General features: G+C 44.2%; 1 long non-coding RNA gene across 1 annotated transcript in view; it reads right to left on the bottom strand.

Annotated features, from left to right (window-relative positions):
- Positions 1–10,481: 10,481 nt before the first annotated feature.
- LOC134932789 (uncharacterized) overlaps positions 10,482–20,779 on the bottom strand; it is a 113,583-nt gene continuing 103,285 nt past the window's right edge. The window contains exons 3-4 of the long non-coding RNA XR_010179486.1: positions 11,760–11,794; positions 10,482–10,560 (exon numbers count right to left, since the gene is read on the bottom strand). This is a non-coding gene — a long non-coding RNA (uncharacterized LOC134932789). The remainder of the gene's footprint in view (positions 10,561–11,759; positions 11,795–20,779) is intronic.

The following is a 20,779-nucleotide window of genomic DNA, read 5'->3' as shown; positions in this document are numbered from 1 at the left end:
TCCGAGTTGTTCGCAGCAGTTCATCCCATTGCAAACGTCGAAAAATCACAAACTGCGCATGCGCGAATACTGAAGTGTGCATGCGCAAAGGGAGCGATATGACGCGTGTGCAAACTTACTAACTGAAAATCTGCTTGTACTACACCGCCGAAAACAGGGAGTGACGGAGGCGTGACAGAGGCTCGGCTTCGCTATCTAACGAAATGGGCGGCTAGTGTGGGAGTATGCAACCAGCAGCAGGCGTGTTTTTAGCAGAAATGCGTATCCGATGGTAAAATGTACACAACAAATGTTCGCTATCTTGTCGCAGCCGAGGAGTAATGGGCCCTACACACATGCCGATATTTTGAAAGATATGAACGATCTCGTTCATAAATGAACGAGATCTCGTTCATATCTTTCAGTGTGGAGACTAAAGCGATGAACGATGCGCGTCCCCGCGCTCGTTCATCGCTGGTCTCCTGTCGGCTGTGCATGCTGGCCAATATGGACGATCTCGTCCATATTTGCCTGCACGTCTATGGAGCCGGGTGACGGGGGGAGTGAAGAAGCTTCACTCCCCCCGTCACTGCCCCCCCCGCCGCCGGGTCGCTCGTCGGCCGTATCGGCCGTCGGGCACCTCGGCCAGTGAGTAGGGCCCTTAAGTCTGCAGCTACTCTGCACTTGCGAAGTACTGTTACAAGTGTGTGTGCCCTAATTAGCAATTAATTTGCAAACGAATTCAACTGTTGACCAATTACTTGGCAAACAATGCTCTGACAAAATACTACAAACAGCAATTGTCTGGCCACATAACATTTTTATTGTGAGCACCTATAAATGTGAAACGCTACCACATAATGCCTTTTTTTTTTTTATTTCAAAATAAACTTTGATGTTAAATGCATGTTGTAATTATTTATGTAATACTATCAAATGTAATCAAGTGTGAATAAACCAACTTCTAAACTACATCAGCTAAATCTTCTCGACATAGACATATTCCTTTGTACATACCAAATAACATGAACAACATAATGCAGCCTACACTTAATGTTACTTAATACAATTTTTTAGAAATTTGGTGGGAATATGTGTCCATATCTAATATTATGCCATGTTGCCCCTAGTAACCCAAGGTCCTATTTTTTTATTTTTTATTTATATGCCCAGTTAAGTGTTGTGCAAGGCATACATGTTTTAAATTATAATATGCAATGTTTGTATGAATGGGGCAGATGTATTAACCTGGAGAAGGCATAAGGAAGTGATAAACCAGTGATATGTGCAAGGTGATAAAGGCACCAGCCAATCAGATCCTAACTGTTAATTTACATATTGGAGCTGATTGGCTGGTGCCTTTGTCACCTTGCACACATCACTAGTTTATCACTTCCTTATGCCTTCTCCAGGTTTATACATCTGCCCCTTTATTCTTATTGTTCCCTTGTTCCACAAATGTCTATATGCCATGTTAAAGTTTACAGGGCTCAGTTTTCCATAGTGCATAACCTTTAATAAAACACACAAACAATTTTGTAATCATTATTTTTTTACTGCAAAAAATATCTTAAATCAGAAACACAACATGGCTACAGATGAGCATCACATACAAAGATGGACATAGCAACACACAAACACAACCATACACAGCATGCTAGGAAGAGGAAGATGGCTCAGGTGTAGACGAAAATAACTCACAGGCTACAATTTAAATAAACACAAATATACCCTTTCCAGTGGCGCACCCAGGGGGGGGGGGGGGGTTCCGAGTACCCAGAAACCCCCCTCCACTAAAAAAAAAAAAATATATATATATATTTTTTTTTTAGCTGCATGAGTATTATTAATGACTGTCTAGCGTCCTCTGCAGCCTGCTGTCTTCCTGGTGGCACTTGCAAGTGCAATAAAAGTTTACTTTATTTTAATTATAGTACATATATATCCATGTGCATACATATATACACATGTATATACATACATACATATTAACACATATATATATGTGTATATATCTGTGTACTGTATGTGTGTGTACATATATATATATATATATATATATGTACATGTATGCATGTTTAATATGCTATGTATATGTGTATATGGGTTCACTACGATCTCCCGGCGGCCGGCCTCCCGGCGACCAGCATACCGGCGCTGGGAGGCCGGCCGCCGGCTTACCGACAGTGTGGCGAGCGCAAATGAGCCCCTTGCGGGCTCGCTGCGCTCGCCACGCTACGGGCACGGTGGCGCGCTACGTGCGCCACACTATTCTATTCTCCCTCCAGGGGCGTCGTGGACCCCCACGAGGGAGAATAAGTGTCGGTATGCCGGCGGTCAGGCTCCCGGCGCCGGTATGCTGGTCGCCGGGAGCCCGACCGCCGGCATACTGAAGACCACCCGTGTATATGTATGTGTGTGTGTGTGTGTGTGTGTATGTATATATATATATGTGTATATATATATATATATATATATATATGTGTAGATATATGTATATATATATATATATATATACACACACACACACACACACACACACACCGACACACTAGTTTTACGGACCCAGCATATACTGGGTCACCTCAGTCCCCACCCCCGTGATTGGCTCCGCCCAGTTCTGGAAACCCCCCCATGCAAATCCTGCGTTTGCCACTGCTTTCACTTTGAGGGAGCTGTACATTCTGGCCACACAAGCCAAAATAAAAATCAACATCGAGGCAACATGTAAAACATGGGTGCTGCCCATCTGGAGAGACATCACTTTCTCTTCTTTTTACCCGCCTGATGTAGTTCTTCACGGCTCAGTCTGCGAAGCGACGTTCGAGGGCCCTGCCCAGCGGGATGTTCTTCCTGGGCAGAGGGAGGGGAGGGAGCAGATATGGCTGGCTCTCTGCCACTGTAGGCAAGGGAGACAGCGATGTCCTGGAGCCCTTGCAGAATGGAATTTGCAATTTGTTGGAAGGAGGAGGCGAGTTGCTCTTGGCCCTGCCTGATCTCTGCCAGAACTTGGCAGAGTTGAGCTACACCTTGTTCCACACTGGTTCTGTGCTCAGTGAGCCGGACAGGTATCTGCCTTACCTCCCGGATCATCCTGTCTTGAAAAGCATTCAGGCTCTCACCATACCTTACAATTTCAGACAGGATGTCCGGGATAGCAGAGAGTTGGGTGGGGGGGGCCAGTTGGAATCTGGATGGATGGAATTTGTGGTCCCACAGTGCCAGAGACATTAGGTCCCCCCACCTCAGCCTCAGCCACATAACCCTCCTCTGACTCTACCTGCTCACCCACCTGTGCTGTGTTATGTTCAAAACAAAAATAAGAATGAGTAGAAAAAGAGTAGAAAAAAACTACATGAGACTTTTTGAACCACTAAATTAGTTGTTTAGGAATATGTGTGTAAACTTACCTGGCAAGTCATGTGCATTCAGTATTTCAGGCAGGTCCGTGTCCATATGAGACACTCCAACCCCCTCCTCGTAACTCACACAGTCCATCGCCATCTCCTCAAGATCTGTGTACTGCACAGTGGCAGCTGGACCTCCCCCTGTTGCCCTCGAGGCATTCCACTCCGCAGACCTCTTGCCCTTCAGGCAGGATTTGAAGTCGGCCCAAATACATATGTGATGAAAAATAGGGGCAAGGTACAGAAAAGTTATGAATACCTGCTTTAATTGATAGTACACATGTTATGTATTTGGTTGCTATAGGCAACATCACATCTAGCTAAGTTTTAAATAATACTTGGGTCAGAAAATGGTGTGTCAATATACACTTACCGTCTTCTAACTTCCTGTGATGTGCGGTCTATTGAGCCGACTTCATTAACAGAATCAGTGATGTCCCTCCAGATACGCTCTTTGGATGCAGCACCCATGTTTTTGGGTCCTCAATGAATTTTTTCCATGGCCTGTGTGACCAAAACACGTAACTCCCTCTTAGTGAAGGCGGGCTGTCTTTTTTTTTTTTATGTAGCCTGTGAGCTATCGTCCTGGCCCTCCTCACCATCTTCCTCTTCAGTAGCTGCTTGTGTACTTTGTGTTTGAGTTGGTAATACAGAATCTCCCTCAGTTTCCACAGTATCTATGTCTGGCAGGGGATTCACTCCTAACTCCTGGGTATCAGAAGATGGAGTTTGTACAGTACTGGGTCCTGCTATTTAAAAATCCAAACTTGCAGCTTCCAGCATCTGCCTCCGCAGCGCTAGGCGCCTATGTGTCAAAGCGGACATCTGCTGCTGCACCCGGTCCATCTCTGCTGCCATCTGCTCACGAGTAGCCATGTTGCTGGTGGCATGTGTGTTTGCACAGCTGTCTAGCGATTTATAGCTGTGTGTGGTTTCCAGTGCGGGATTCGCACAGGTGTCAATTATGCTAATACTTCCATTAATTGTACAGCCTATTTAAAAGCCTCTTGCAGCCTGTGTGAGTGGGTGTATGATGCCAAATGCTGTTTGGACGTGTTTCATGCAAGGTGGTCGTGTTTGCTCACACATTTCTGAGTTTTTATTGCAGTATATTGCAGAAAAATGTGCGTTTGTTAGCTTGCAAATGTTTTACTGTTGTGTTGCAGAGTGCATATTTTATGCTAATTTTTTGTTTTGAGAAAAAAAAAATAGGATATTAACAAACCAAGTATGTATGGGTGTGCAATGGTCCTTTGTAGTGTTTTAAACAGGGTATTAGTAGTTTGGTGGTTAATGTTTTTGCCTATAAATTTAATATCATGTACTATCTAATAGTTTTGTTATCTGTAATTTACAGTGTGTCCGTTCTATTGTTGAGAGTGTATATTTGATTTCTTATAGTCCATTTCTCTCTCTTGTAGGTGTCTCTTTTCTGCTTTATTTTCAGACCTTTACCGTGAAGAACTACATCAGGCGGGTAAAAAGAAGAGAAAGTGATGTCTCTCCAGATGGGCAGCACCCATGTTTTACATGTTGCCTCGATGTTTATTTTTATTTTGGCTTGTGTGGCCAGAATGTACAGCTCCCTCAAAGTGAAAGGGTATATTTGTGTTTATTTAAATTGTTGCCTGTGAGTTATTTTCGTCTACACCTGAGCCATCTTCCTCTTCCTAGCATGCTGTGTATGGTTGTGTTTGTGTGTTGGATCCAGAATCGACCTCAGTTCCCCTAAAAGTTTCGTCTGGCTGGGGGTTCACAACATATACTTAGTAAATATTAAACATCATATTTTGTCAGAAGATGGTGTTACCATAGTACTGGGTTCTGCTATGTGAATTTTGGCACTGGCATCTGCTTGTTGCTATGTCCATCTTTGTATGTGATGCTCGTCTGTAGCCATGTTGTGTTTCTGATTTAAGACCAGGAAGACAGCAGGCTGCAGAGGACGCTAGACAGTCATTAATAATACTCATGCAGCTAAAAAAAAAATATATATATATATATATTTTTTTTTTTAGTGGAGGGGGGTTTCTGGGTACTCGGAACCCCCCCCCCCTGGGTGCGCCACTGGAAAGGGTATATTTGTGTTTATTTAAATTGTAGCCTGTGAGTTATTTTCGTCTACACCTGAGCCATCTTCCTCTTCCTAGCATGCTGTGTATGGTTGTGTTTGTGTGTTGCTATGTCCATCTTTGTATGTGATGCTCATTTGTAGCCATGTTGTGTTTCTGATTTAAGATATTTTTTGAAGTAAAAAAATAATGATTACAAAATTGTTTGTGTGTTTTATTAAAGGTTATGCACTATGGAAAACTGAGCCCTGTAAACTTTAACATGGCATATAGACATTTGTGGAACAAGGGAACAATAAGAATAAAGGGGCAGATGTATTAACCTGGAGAAGGCATAAGGAAGTGATAAACTAGTGATGTGTGCAAGGTGACAAAGGCACCAGCCAATCAGCTCCAATATGTAAATTAACAGTTAGGATCTGATTGGCTGGTGCCTTTATCACCTTGCACATATCACTGGTTTATCACTTCCTTATGCCTTCTCCAGGTTAATACATCTGCCCCATTCATACAAACATTGCATATTATAATTTAAAACATGTATGCCTTGCACAACACTTAACTGGGCATATAAATAAAAAAAAAAAATAGGACCTTGGGTTACTAGGGGCAACATGGCATAATATTAGATATGGACACATATTCCCACCAAATTTCTAAAAAATTGTATTAAGTAACATTAAGTGTAGGCTGCATTATGTTGTTCATGTTATTTGGTATGTACAAAGGAATATGTCTATGTCGAGAAGATTTAGCTGATGTAGTTTAGAAGTTGGTTTATTCACACTTGATTACATTTGATAGTATTACATAAATAATTACAACATGCATTTAACATCAAAGTTTATTTTTAAATTTAAAAAAAAGGCATTATGTGGTAGCGTTTCACATTTATAGGTGCTCACAATAAAAATGTTATGTGGCCAGACAATTGCTGTTTGTAGTATTTTGTCAGAGCATTGTTTGCCAAGTAATTGGTCAACAGTTGAATTCATTTGCAAATTAATTGCTAATTAGGGCACACACACTTGTAACAGGACTTCGCAAGTGCAGAGTAGCTGCAGACTTACTCGTCGGCTGCGACAAGATAGCGAACATTTGTTGTGTACATTTTACCATCGGATACGCGTTTCTGCTAAAAACACGCCTGCTGCTGGTTGCATACTCCCACACTAGCCGCCCACTTTCATGCCCATTTCGTTAGATAGCGAAGCCGAGCCTCTGTCACGCCTCCGTCACTCCCTGTTTTCGGTGGTGTAGTACGAGCAGATTTTCAGTTAGTAAGTTTGCACAAGCGTCGTATCGCTCCTTTTGCGTACGCGCACTTCAGTATTCGCGCATGCGCAGTTTGTGATTTTTCGCCATTTGCGATGCGATGAACTGCTGCGAACAACTCGGAATGACCACCATGGTTTTGCCCAACTGCTAAAAAATTTCCTGCTGCGATCAACTTGGAATTACCCCCAATATGAGAGGTCTCCATTGTAGAAACCTACAAAAACCAAACTTAAGACTTTTCTACTGAAGCATTTCATCAATACCCCTTTAGTTACTGAAAAACAAATACAACCCAAATGCTTAGCTCTCTCTTCTGTAGTGTCAATTTGTATTATATTATGTGTTTTTAAAACTGTTAACCTATGACTGCAATCACAGTTGTTTCTGTGACGCAAGAGACGGTGACTCCCTCTTACCAGACATGGCACTGTACCTTTATCTGCTGGGGTGCTCTCGCTGTCCACTATAGTAAACATAAACATATTGAGTCTTGTTAGCTGCTGGTGATTTAGGTCTGTTTCTGGATTCAGCATTGCATGGGTGCCGCCATGTTGGATTGATCAGCTGACTCCGGTTTCTCCCAATCACAGAGGGGCAAGCTTCCACAGAGCAGAGGCACCAATGACTGATCAGCGCACCCTATTTAAACCCCCCACTTACATCTGCCCATTGCCAGTACAACTTCTATCTTATCAGTTCCTGGTTCCACTATCTGCAACTCCGATTCCAGGTTGGATTGCTGTATCTGCCATCTGGTGCATCTTCCATGGTGCACACTCAAGTTCTGAGTTCATCAGTTCTTGTTCCCTGTTCCAGTTTCTCTTAGCTTGTGTCTTTATTCAATCCTGGCAGTTCACTGCTCATCAACTTCATCTAGAAAAGCCTGTGCATTTAACCACTGCAATCCTCTGCAGTTCCACACTGCTCATTGGGGCAGATGTATTAACCTGGAGAAGGCATAAGGAAGTGATAAACCAGTGATTTGTGCAAGGTGACAAAGGCACCAGCCAATCAGCTCCAATATGTAAATTAACAGTTAGGATCTGCTTGACTGGTGCCTTTATCACCTTGCACATATCACTGGTTTACATATCACTGGTTTATCACTTCCTTATGCCTTCTCCAGGTAAATACATCTGCCCCATTATTTCAAGTAGAACAGCCTGTGCAGAATCCACATTGCTAATCCATACCTCCCAACTTTCATTGATACAGAGTTGGGACTCCCCTGCGCAGTGAAGTCGCATGTGTCCAAAAAGGGGCATGGGTTTGCGGGAATGCCGCACAGAATGCCGCACAGAGCGCTAGGCATGCCCCCACAATTATGAAAATGGGAGGCGTGCTCCCATTTTCATCATTGTGGGGGCATGCCTAGCGCTCTGTGAGCTGCTGGCGTGCCCCCAGTCCCTCTGTGTTCTGTGGATAGATGCTGTGCACATGCTCACAACGTCTATTCACCTCTTCTCTACAGAAGAGCAGTGAGTGACAGGAGCCTCGAACTTCTCCTCCCCCACCACAGGACACTGCGCATGCTGGAGGGACAGTTCCAAAAAAAAGGGACAGTTCCAAAAAACGTGAGAGTACCACGAAAATCGGGACAGTTTGGAGGTACAGTATGCTAATCATCATTAGCTTGCTAAGCCTATGCAGTTAAAACTGTTGTCTTGTGCAATCCCAGTCTGCTATCATTCCCATATTCAGTATAAACATGCATTTCACTCACTAACTGCAGAGTGAACATTCATCACCTGTGTGCATTTATTCACAGGCTATAGTTTGTACAACCTATACCTGTGTGTGAATACCATCACCAGCAGGGTGTCAACCTCATCACTGTACGGTGTACACAGTCATTTCACTAGCAGAGACTATTCGTGTACACCTGACTGCAAGCTCCTCCAGCAAGTGCCTGCTTCTATTGCAGGACAGGATCTCAGCTCAGTGCTTCATCCCAACTTGTATTCTTGTTCTGTTTTGCTATTCTAGATTAGATCGAAAATGTCTGCATGGATTACGTATGGATAACCACAGTTTGTCAAAGGTTTTCTTAAAAATAGTACCTCTTTTTCTTTACTCTATGCACTTTTAAATATTGACTTTCATTTTCTGTAATGGGTTGGGTATGTTGTCTGGTTATCACAAGCAGTCACCAGAACACATACGCTAAGGAATGGTTTTCTTGCCTGTTGACAGAAACGATCTGAAAATAGGTATCGTTGGAAAAAAAATAGGAGGATGAAGAAAATTGAGACACTTATAGAACCCCTTCCAGGGATTTTTGCCCTTGTGCTGGTGGTGAGCCATATGTAAAGTGGTCCGAGTTTAAATCACCACAGAACTCTGGGGAGCTTCAGAAATGTGTCATTACTTCATACATGCCGACATTGGGAGGGTGGCAACGTGCATTACACACCCCTGGCAACGAGCATGACACCCAGAGCATGAAACCCCTGGCCACGAGCATTACACACCCTGGCAATCAGCATGATACCCAGAACATGAAACCCCTGGCAACGAGCATTACACTCCTGGCAACGAGCATGACACAGAGAACATGAAACCCCTGTCAACAAACATGGAACCAGAATATGAAACCCTAAACAACGAGTAGTTAATTTAAAAGTAATTAGAATCCTTACTGTGGGGCATAGTGTGTAATGGACATTGTGGTGTATGGCATAATGTATCATGGGCATTGCAGTATGTGACATAATGTATAATGGGCATTGCTGTGTGGCATAATGTATAACGGGCATTGCGTTGTGTGGCATAATGTGTCACAGGCATTATGGTGTTTGGCATACTGTATCACAGGCATTGCGGTGTGGGGTATAGTGTGTCACAGGCATTGTGGTGTGTGGTATAGTGTGTCTGGGGCATTGCAGTGTGTGGTATGCTGTACCACAGGCATTACGGTGTGTATCATAATGTATAATGGGCATTGCAGTGAGTGGCATAAATGTATCATTGTCTTTGCGATGTGTGGCATAATGTTTCACAGGCATTACGGTGTGTGGCATATTTTGCAATGGGCATTATGGTGTGTGGCATATTGTGTAAGGGGCATTACGGTGTGTGGTATAATGTGTAATGGGCATTAAGGTGTTTGGTATAATGTGCAATGGGCATTGCGGTGTGTGGCATAATGTGTCACAGGAATTACGGTGTGTGGTATAATGTGCAATGGGCATTGCAGTGTGTGGCATAATGTGTAAGGGGCATTACTATAAGGAGGAAAAATGGCATTTAATGCAAATGTACCCCGTTGGGAAAATTGTATAAATATATAGAGGAATTAGTATTGTTTAAAATATATGTACTATTGTGAGTCTTGTATATATATATAAATATTGTGCGGGGGGTAGAAATGGGGAATGTAATTGCATGCACTGGGAGTACTCTCGATGCGAGAGTACAGCACCGCGTGGAGAAAGGTCTAGAAGAAGGGAGAGCACGAGGAGAGACAGGGCTCGAGAGACAAGGGTTGAAGTGGTGACGCAGCCTGGAGAGTGAGGAGAGACGAGCAGAGAGAGAGAGGAGAGAGGACGGAGGTGCTGCTGGGGGCCGAGGGAGGAACGGAGAGAGAACTCAGCTGATCGGAGTAACAAGACACTGCCTGCCCGCTAGTGTCAAATGAGAAGCGGGATTACAGGAGAGGAGAGACGGGGGAGTGGCTGTGCAACCTGGAGAGCGTCTGCAGTGACAGCGTCGTCGAGGAGAAAGGAGCTGATGCACTTACCTCCAATAACCCGGTTAATGATGAGACTTCTCTATCCTCTCATGATCGATTGAGGCGGACACCGCTTTATCTTTGGAGGTAGGAGCTGAAAGAAATAACGCGTAGGAAGTGAACAAATACTAGTCAGGCAAGCCTAGTATCCATTAAACTCTGTTGTGGTGGGGAGTGATCCACAGGCAGCGGAAGATCTGCATCCCTTAACCAGGGGAGTGGCTAGTGTAATGTCAGCCAGCTGCTGAGGAGGAGAGGGGAAGGGATAACTTGAAAGAGGATTGCTACATTGACCTATTACGGCTGGATGCTAAATCACTATACATTTACAGCCCCATTATACAGCTTACTCTTGAAATATACTCCCAGTAACTTTTAAGCTGTGGTCTGTTATGAACCAATATAAAGCTATAGTGTAGCTGGATGAACTAATTACCAGTTGTATCCCAAGTATATAAATTATCTCCGTTACCTGGGTGACATGTTGAATTAAATTATTTCACAATGGGATTAATATTCAGAATAGCATCCCAATGAGAACTGTGATCACCATCAAGGCTAACACTTAATGGATACCGTTGAAAAACATATTTACCCGTGCCGATATACTGAAGCTGAGACTCAGTACCGACGTTCCTTATTCAATGTATACTAAATTATACTTATTAGTATAATATCCACTACAACCCCTTCGAGAACAGAGTAGTAGAAGGAAGAGATATATGTAAGAATTTGTATTCTCAATCAGCACAGGGTGCTCAGTGATTATTTACATATGGATTACTCTGTGACAAAAGACTATATCAGCATATAGGATACTCCATTGCGCTGAACATACCTAAGTCTTTAATTGGAATTACAAAACAAGTAAGTGACCAGCGGAAATAAGGTCAGGAAGAAAGGTTGACTATCTGACTACTATTATTTATCATACCCACCTCCGAGGTATAAGGAATTTCAACTCAGTATTATATTAGGGAAGACCGGAGTTTCTACCGATTAACTCTCACTATCTTTAATATGCACAGAATATAAAAGGGCCCCAACGAGTGCACTATAAACAACTACATTACCCGGGTAAATATACAATAATAATAGGAGGAGACGAGAGAGGTTTTGTTTTTGTATTGCATGCAAGGGTTTTTATTGTATAGGTTCCTTTAATTATAATTGTATAAATTGGAAGCTTTATTTATTGCTATTTAATTTGTTGCACTATATATGTGAAAGTTAAAAGGACTTGATATTTAATGCATAGTGTTACATATATATTATTAAAGATATTGTACTTACCAGCTAAACGGGTCCGGATCACTTTTCCAAGAAGCCTGAAACGACAAGAAACAAGGTAAACCATCAATATATATATATATATAAAGGTAATTATAATACTACCAGCATATTTACCTTGGTATAATTATTTTTAAACAAGACAAGTTAGGCTTATCCCAAGCCGGCCTAACATTTAACTCTTAGCTTGGGTGGAGGCACATATACATTTAATAATATTCATAGTGGCCCTGAAACAAATGGGGTTACATTTATGGAGGCACTGCTGAGATTGTGAACCTTTATATACAACTCCTGATTTATTTTAGGCTAACATGGAGATCGTAAACGGACAGGACATATATCGATGGTGTAGCCAAAATAGAGTTGAACCTACTTGCAGTTTTGGTATAGGGGGAGATTTTCAAACAGTGACTGATGAAGATGTGATGAAAGCAGTGAATAGATTGTATGGGTTAAATAATCCATATATAGTAGATAGGTGGAGGGGGCCCGGCGGAGATACAGTTGCTTTGCTAATTGGCAATAGATCCCCTTTAGATTTCACTTTATTACCAAGTAGGATTATGATGGAAAACATTGCAGACAAGAAGTTTCAGTTGATCTGGCCAGATGCTAGTCCTGAAGAAGAGGCCGCGTCATTCGGTGATGGGACTGGTACGGAGCAACCCCATTTAGTGGGGGAAACTATTCTCCCTATAGTTAGTAATATGGGTAACGGATCGGCCCCCATTAAACCAAACACTACAGAGTCACCTGCCGAAGCGGTGGTAGAGAAAGTCGTCAGCCAGTTAGAAAGATGGCATTTTGAGGGAGGATATAGGCGGTTACGAATTTTTTCCGGTATTACTCCAGTGCCTGCCGGTGAGGAGACGTATGAACTGTGGCGAGAGGCCGCAATTCAGCATTCCAAGGAGTGGCAATGCCCAGAGCATAACAAGAGGCAAAGAGTAGGGGAGAGTTTGAGGGGTCCAGCCATGGGTGTAATTCAAGCCACCCGGAGAAGCAATCCACAGGCCACTTTAAGTGATTACATTGAGGCTTTAGATTTTTCATATGGAACCGTGGAAGATGTTGGAGATCTTTTATCTCGACTGAATAGCACTTTTCAGGAGTATGGGGAAACATTGACCCACTACATATACAGGGTGGATCGATTAATTTATAAGATTGTCGATAAAGGTGGTATTCCCAAAGACCAAGTGGATGAAAGACGTATCGTACAGGTACTTAAAGGAGCACTTACTACTAGCCCCGTGGCGCAGAAGTTACGGTGCACATTGTCCAAAACCACACCCCTCACCTTGAACGAATTGGTTAAGGAGGTTAAACTCGAAGAGGTCCAGATTGAAAAGCGGGACAAAGCCATAAAGAAAGTAAAGGTAGTGTTACCAACTGCCGAAAAAATAGAAAAACCAATTATGGATGACAGGTTAATCAAACTATTGGAAGAGCAAAATAGTAAAATGGATCAGTTGATTGCCCTGCAGACCACCAGTATAGTGAAACCGAATTTGTCATCTGGTATGGGACGAGGACGTATACGACGGGGAGACAGCAGGTTACCCATAGTGTGTTATTCGTGTGGACAGCCTGGACATCGTTCATTTGAGTGTACTATGAACTCTCGAAGTCGACAGGGAGGTAGGACGTATAATCAGTGGATGCCAGATCTGCCGGAAAACTCCAATGGGAGTCCTGTGACCCCCTCACAGGCTCCCCGATAATAACCGTAAATGCTATGGGGAGTGCACAGTGGTTGGATGATGTGCCAGAAAGTCTTATGGGGCCAGCCCCTGTTGTAAGAGCTATGATCAATAGACATGAATGCTCTGTACTCCTGGACAGTGGGTCACAAGTATCTATCATCTTTGAGACCTGGTATCAAACTCATTTGACCGACATTCCCATACTACCTCTCAGTGGGCTCACAATATGGGGCCTTAGCGAACAAAAATACCCGTATTTGGGATATATTGTCACCAGAATAACATTCGATCCAGGACTCGGTATAGCTAATGAAACTGTCCTCCTAGTAGCCTTGGTATGTCCGGATTCCCCAGGAGATAATGGGAGGTTGCCAGTAATTGTGGGGACTAACACCAATTTGTTTAAAAATCTAAAATATTGGTGTGAGAAGCAGGGGCAGGTCCATTCATGTGAGGCGATTGACCTAAGTCGAGGATGCAATAGGGTTTGTAGTGATGTGAACTCCCAGGATAAAGAGGTAGGAAGGACAGATGCACATGTTGACCCCCCTATATGTCTGGAGATATGTTTTAAGGGCAGTGATATTAATTTCAATGAAAAATGCAAGTTACTAGAGCAGTTGTATATGCGAGAAAACGTGTTCTCTCGAGGAGAGTGGGATTTAGGGACGGCTAAAGATGTAGTACATACTATTAAATTATTGGATGACACCCCGTTCAGAGAGAGATCAAGGCGGCTAGCTCCAGCCGACTTTGAAGATGTACGGAAACATTTAAGAGGATTGCTGGAAAATCAGGTTATAGCTGACTCTGAAAGTTCGTATGCATCACCTATTGTTGTGGCAAGGAAAAAGAACGGGGAAATACGACTTTGTATTGACTATCGCACATTGAACAACAGGACTGTGACAGACCAGTATACCGTACCTAAGATAGACGAAGCGCTGGATTGTTTACAAGGGAGTCAATGGTTCTCGGTACTAGATCTCCGTAGTGGATATTATCAAATACCCATGAGTGTAAATGACAGATGCAAGACAGCTTTTATATGTCCTATAGGGTTCTTCGAGTTTTTAAAAATGCCGCAAGGAATAAAAGGAGCTCCGGCAACCTTCCAAAGGATGATGGAAAAAACGATTGGCGACATGAGTTATAGGGAAGTATTAGTATATCTGGATGATGTGATTGTATTTGGAAGGACTCTCGAAGAACATAATGTCCGTCTGCTAAAAGTGTTAGACCGTCTGCAGGCTAAAGGACTAAAACTATCCATTGAAAAGTGCTGCTTGTGTCAGTCAGTGGTAAAATACTTGGGACATATTGTCAGTAGACAGGGAATTGCAACTGATCCTGACAAAGTACAAGCTGTGAAGGATTGGCCAAGGCCCACATGCTTGAAGGAGTTAAGATCTTTTCTGGGATTCTGTGGGTATTACAGGAAATTTGTTCCACAGTATTCTAAGATGGCTCAACCCCTTACTTCGCTAACAAAAGGATACCCGCCTAATAACTTGAAAAAACGAGCTAACAGGAATCTGAACAACCAATATTTAAGGCCCCAGGAACCATTTGGTGACAGGTGGGATGAGTTATGTGAACAGGCTTTTAACCAATTAAAGTGGAGTTTGATACAGGCTCCGGTACTAGCCTATGCTGATCCTTCCATCCCCTACCATGTACATGTAGATGCATCTTACGAGGGACTGGGGGGAGTGCTATATCAGGAGCATAGTGGTGATATGAAACCCATCTCCTATGTTAGTCGAGGACTGTCTACTAGTGAACGAAATTATCCAGTGCATAAATTAGAGTTCCTCGCTCTGAAATGGCCAGTATCTGACAAGTTCCACGATTATTTGTATGGGGTGCCATTTACGGTACTTACGGATAATAATCCATTGACGTATGTACAGACGACGGCCAAACTTGATGCCACTGGACACAGGTGGTTAGCGACCCTGTCCAATTACGAGTTCACCATAAAGTATAAACCTGGAATTAACAACATCGATGCGGATGCCTTATCTAGAATGCCACGACAAGAAGATCCTGGACAGCAATCATCTGAAGAATGGATCGAAGTTCCTGCCTCTACTGTGAAGGGATTATGTTTTCAAATTAGAGAATTGAGGGACATTCCTATCCCGGCAGTGGTTTCCATGGGTGTTTCAGTGGATGCCCTACCTCCCTTATACTGTTGGCTAGATTATGCCGATATGGATGGTTTAGATGTAGTGACTCCTGAACATATGAGTCAAGAGCAGCGTGCCGATAAGGATATATATCCTGTCCTGCAGATGGTAGAGCGGAGGTTGAATAACCTCTTGGATGTACCCATGACTCCCAACGCAAGGATGTTAGTCCGACAGAAAAGAAAGTTGACTATTCAGCAAGGAATATTGTTCCGGAAAACTCGAAAACTGGATGGTACATATAGAATGCAATTGGTGCTTCCTAGCAAATACATTGCTACCGTATTGAAATCTCTTCATGATCGTCATGGACACTTAGGGTATGATAAGACCCAGTGGCTAATTTCTGAGAGGTTCTATTGGCCTTACATGAATAGGGATATAGAAGTGTACTGCAAGACTTGTGGAAGGTGTATTGTTCGGAAAAAATTGCCTGAAAGAGCTGCACCATTGGTTAACATCGTTAGCAATGGGCCGATGGACCTCGTATGTCTTGATTATCTGTCTTTGGAAGATCCTGGAGGAAAGGAAAGTAATATACTAGTGGTGACAGATCACTTCACAAGAATCTTACTTTAATATTAGAAAAAGACCTCAGCCGCTTTTACTTTATCAAAGGAGCTAAATACCCTGTTTGGAGAATCGTGGGTTAATCCAGATAAAAAATTTCAAATTCCTAGGCGGTTATCATCTTTTCCTTTTCCTCCTGACGATAGGAAAAAATGGGAAAATCCACTGATAGTGGATGTGTCAGTCTCCAGGCTCTCATGTAAAATTGTAATACCTGTGCCTGGTGCAGCCTCCCTAAAAGATGCGGCTGATCGCAAGATTGAGACTACACTCATATCTTTGTATACTGCTGCCGGGTTGGCCCAGAGACCCACTATAGCATGTGGGTGGATTACAAGAGCCATTGCTAAATGGTCAGGTAATTTAATTGAGGGGTTAGACACCTAACCTCAAGAGGAAATTATTTTGCTCCTGCAATATATACAAGACTCTGCGAACTTTATGGTGGAAGCCATAAAAGAAATAGGTTTGCTTAATTCACGCACTACAGCTCTGTGTCAGCACGCAGAGGATTATGGCTTCGTCAGTGGACTGCTGATGCAGACTCCATGAAAGGAGTGGAAGGCCTACCTTTCACAGGAGATGCCTTATTTGGAGATGAACTCGACAAATGGATCTCCCGAGCTACTGTGGGTAAGTCCACATACCTACCTTCTGCAGCTCCGCCAGCTAGGAAGGCCTACTCAGGACCTAATCTACAGTCCTTTCGGACTGCAAAGTTTGGGGGCAAGGCCAGAGGTTCTTCTACCACCACCAGAGGTGCTAGAGGTAAACCACGCAAACCAGCGACTGCTGGTTCACAGGAACGGGGCTCAGGCCCTGCTACCTCAAAACCTTCCACATGGAAGTGGACCGCGATACCTGAAAGACATGAGGGTGGGAGCCCGGCTAAAATTCTTCAGTCACATCTGGACAGGATCATGCCAGGTTCCCTGCGTCATAGACAGGTTCCCAGGGCTACAGACTGAAGTTCCAGGAGCTCCCACCTCTGAGTCTTCAACTCAGGCTTACCAGTTTCACAAGAGGCGAGAGTAAACTTACACAACGCCATTCAAAAACTGTTACATACCCAGGTCATTATTCCATTTACACCTCATCTACACAACCAGGGTTACTATTCCAGCTTGTTTGTAGTACCGAAACAGGACGGTTCGGTAAGACTGATTCTGAACCTCAAGTCCTTGAACCCGTACTTACGAGTGTTCAAATTCAAGATGGAGTCATTGAGAGCGGTGATCTCAGGTCTGGAGGAAGGGGAATTCCTAGCGTCTCTGGATGTCAAGGATGCGTACCTTCACATTCCGCTCTGGCCGCCTTATCAGGCGTATCTACGGTTTGCACTGCAGGACTGCCACTATAAGTTTCAGGCCCTGCCATTTGGTCTCTTCACGGCATCGAGGGTATTCACCAAAGTGATGGCAGAGATGATGATGCTCCGCAAATTGTTTGCAGCGCAGTGATCAGGCTTAAAAACAGCAGTTCTGAGCATGCGTATGCAGCGCAATGCGCACGTGCGACTTACGGTCACAACGAACGATGTAGTTTTGCACAGGGTCTAGCGAAGCATTTCAGTCGCACTGGTGGCCGCAGAGTGATTGGCATGAAGAGGGAGTTTCTGGGTGTCAACTGACCATTTTCAGGGAGTGTTTGGAAAAACGCAGGCATGGCTGGGCAAACGCTGGGTGGGTTTGTGACGTCAAAACAGGAACTGAACAGGCTTACGTGACTCAATTCTTTAAGGCAGAGTTCTTCGGCCACGTCTTTCAAGCCACAGTTCATTATTCCACAGCTCGTTCTCTCCAGCCACATCTTTCAAGCCACAGTTCATCATTCCGCATATCATTCTCGTCAGCCACATCTTTCAAGCCACAGTTCATAACTCCGCAATTCTTTCTCTTCAGCCTCGTCCTTCTTACCGCAGTCACAAGCCCGCAGTTATTTTCTTCAGTCTCGTTTCTTCAACTACTACTCATTGACTCCTAGCTCAGTCTACGTCTTCCATTGGCCTATATCTCATGAGAAGGAACTATATCCAGCCCCCTCGTCTTCTTCATCCACAGGCGGTTGCTTCCTCGGGCAAGTCTCAGTCGCCGGATCCTCAATTCCAGCCGAACGTGACAGAGAGGGCTCTGCTCATGAGAGCTTACATTCTTAAGGAGAGGGGAAGACAGTCAGGGGTTACACAGATGGGGTAGAAGTGAGCCATGTAGCAGACGGTTAGGATGAGAGATGGGGTAGAAGTGAACATGTATCAGAGGGTTAGTAACAGAGATGGCTGGGTTTGATCAAGAAGTTGGTCTTGAGAGCCCGTTTAAAGTTTTCTAGAGAGGTGGAGAGTCTGATAGGTAGAGGTAGAGAATTCTAGAAGTAGGGAGCACCAAGGTCAAAATCTTGGAGGCAGGAATGGTAGGAAGTAATCAGTTGGCAGCAGAGGTGGCATGAATTTGTGGAGTGAAGAGGGTGAGTAGGAGTGTAAGGGAAGATAAGGACAGATATGTAAATGGGAGAGGAATGGTTGAGCGCTTTGTAAATGAGTATGAAAAGCTTGAATGGCTTCATATGGGAAAGGTGAGCCAGTGTAGGGCTTGTAAGAGAGAAGAAGTAGACATAGTATGCTTGGAAGGAAGATGAGCTGGGCAGCAGCTTCAAGGATAGATTGGTGTGAAGAGAGGCATTTTGTCAGGGAGGCCAGTTAGGAGGAGATGACCAGTAAGTGGATGAGGGTCTTTGTAGCATCCAGGGCGAGAAAAGGTCTGATCATGGAAATATTTTGGAGATGGCAATGGCAGGACTGCAAGAGGTACTGAATGTGTGGTTTGAAGGAGAGAGAGGAATCAAGGATAACTCCAAGACAGCATACTTGAGGGCTAGAGGAGATAGTTGTGCCGTCAATATATTATGAAATTGTGGGAGGAGAGATTATGCCGAAGGGTAGAATGAAGATCAGTTATGTTTAAAAAAGCACTGGAGCATCCAACCAGAGATAGCAGAGAGACAGCTGGAGATACTTGTGAGGAGAAAGGGTGAGAGGTCTGGGGGGGGGGGGTAGATTTGAGTGTTATCAGGTGTTATCAGCAAAGAAATGATACTGGAGGTCAAACAAGAGAATGAGCTCACCTAAAGAGGATGTATAGAGTGAGAAAAGGAGAGGCCCAGGAACAGAACCTTTGGGGACACCTACTGTTAGGGGAAGTGCGGGAGTGGTGGAGTCATAAGAGGAGATAGACAAGGAGCAGTCGGAGAGGTAGGAGGAAAGCCAGGAGAGGGCAGTATCACACAGACCAATGAAGTTAAGGATTTGCAGGAGAAGAAGGTGGCCCGCTGTTTCAAAAACAGCAGAGAGGAAGTGGCCCCTGGATTTGGCAGCATGGAGGTCATTGCAGACTTTCGTGAGGACAGATTCAGTGGAGAGGATGGAAGCCAGACTGAAATGGGTCAAACAGGGAGTGGGAGGAAAGAAAGGCAGTAAGGCAGCTGTAGACAATATGCTCAAGGAGTTTGGAGGCAAAAGGGAGGAGAGAGATGGGTCAGTAGTTGGAGAGTGTTAGGATCAAGGATAGGATTTTTAAGAATAGTCATGTTGGAAGGTAGAGGGGACAGTGGCTGATGAGAGAGAGAGATTGAGGAGGTGGGCAAGATGGTAACAGGCAGAAGGAGAGAGGTAGCGAAGAAGGCGGGAGGGTGTAAGGTCAAGTGGGGAGATAGGGGGAGAACCGATTGAGGGCCACTACTTCATCTCTGGTCACGGGAAAAAAGAAGTCAGAGTTGGTGAGATGGACGGAAGAGTGGACAAGGGAAGGAGGGGGCAGGATGTTGAGGGTCTGTTGGGAGGTGCTGTCCTGACATATGGAGTCAATTTAGGATGTAAAGTAGGTGGCAAAGTCAAGGGCACAGAGTGAAGAAGGGGGTCGAGGTGGGGGTGGGCAAAGGAGGGAGTTGTCTCAAAGAGACACCGGGGGTTTGAAGATTGGGAGGAGTTTAGGATTCCTTGTCTCTGTCCAGTCTCCACAAGACTGGTCCTCAGTCAAGTTTAACTTTTAATTGCAGCGCAGTGGGGCATATAAGTGCCAAGTGCCCCTCCAAGCAGAAGTCAGCACCCCATTCTGTGGGAGGTCCAGCAGGGAAATCCGTGCCAGCTATTCTGTGTGTGTTGAGGGAACCCAGAAGCGACCAAGGAACAATGGCCCTCATTCCGAGTCGTTCGCTCGGTAATTTTCATCGCATCGCAGTGAAATTCCGCTTAGTACGCATGAGCAATAATCGCACTGCGACTGCGCCAAGTAATTTTACCATGAAGATAGTATTTTTACTCACGGCTTTTTCTTCGCTCCGGCGAACGTAGTGTGATTGACAGGAAATGGGTGTTACTGGGCGGAAACACGGCGTTTTAGGGGCGTGTGGATAAAAACGCTACCGTTTCCGGAAAAAACGCAGGAGTGGCCGGAGAAACGGGGGAGTGTCTGGGCGAACGCTGGGTGTGTTTATGACGTCAAACCAGGAACGACAAGCACTGAACTGATCGCAGATACCGAGTAAGTCTGAAGCTACTCTG

Source organism: Pseudophryne corroboree, chromosome 1, assembly GCF_028390025.1.
Source record: "Pseudophryne corroboree isolate aPseCor3 chromosome 1, aPseCor3.hap2, whole genome shotgun sequence".
Taxonomy (NCBI): Eukaryota; Metazoa; Chordata; class Amphibia; order Anura; family Myobatrachidae; genus Pseudophryne; species Pseudophryne corroboree.
Note: the sequence above shows the minus strand (reverse complement) of the source record. Positions and strands in the feature narration are given on the sequence as shown.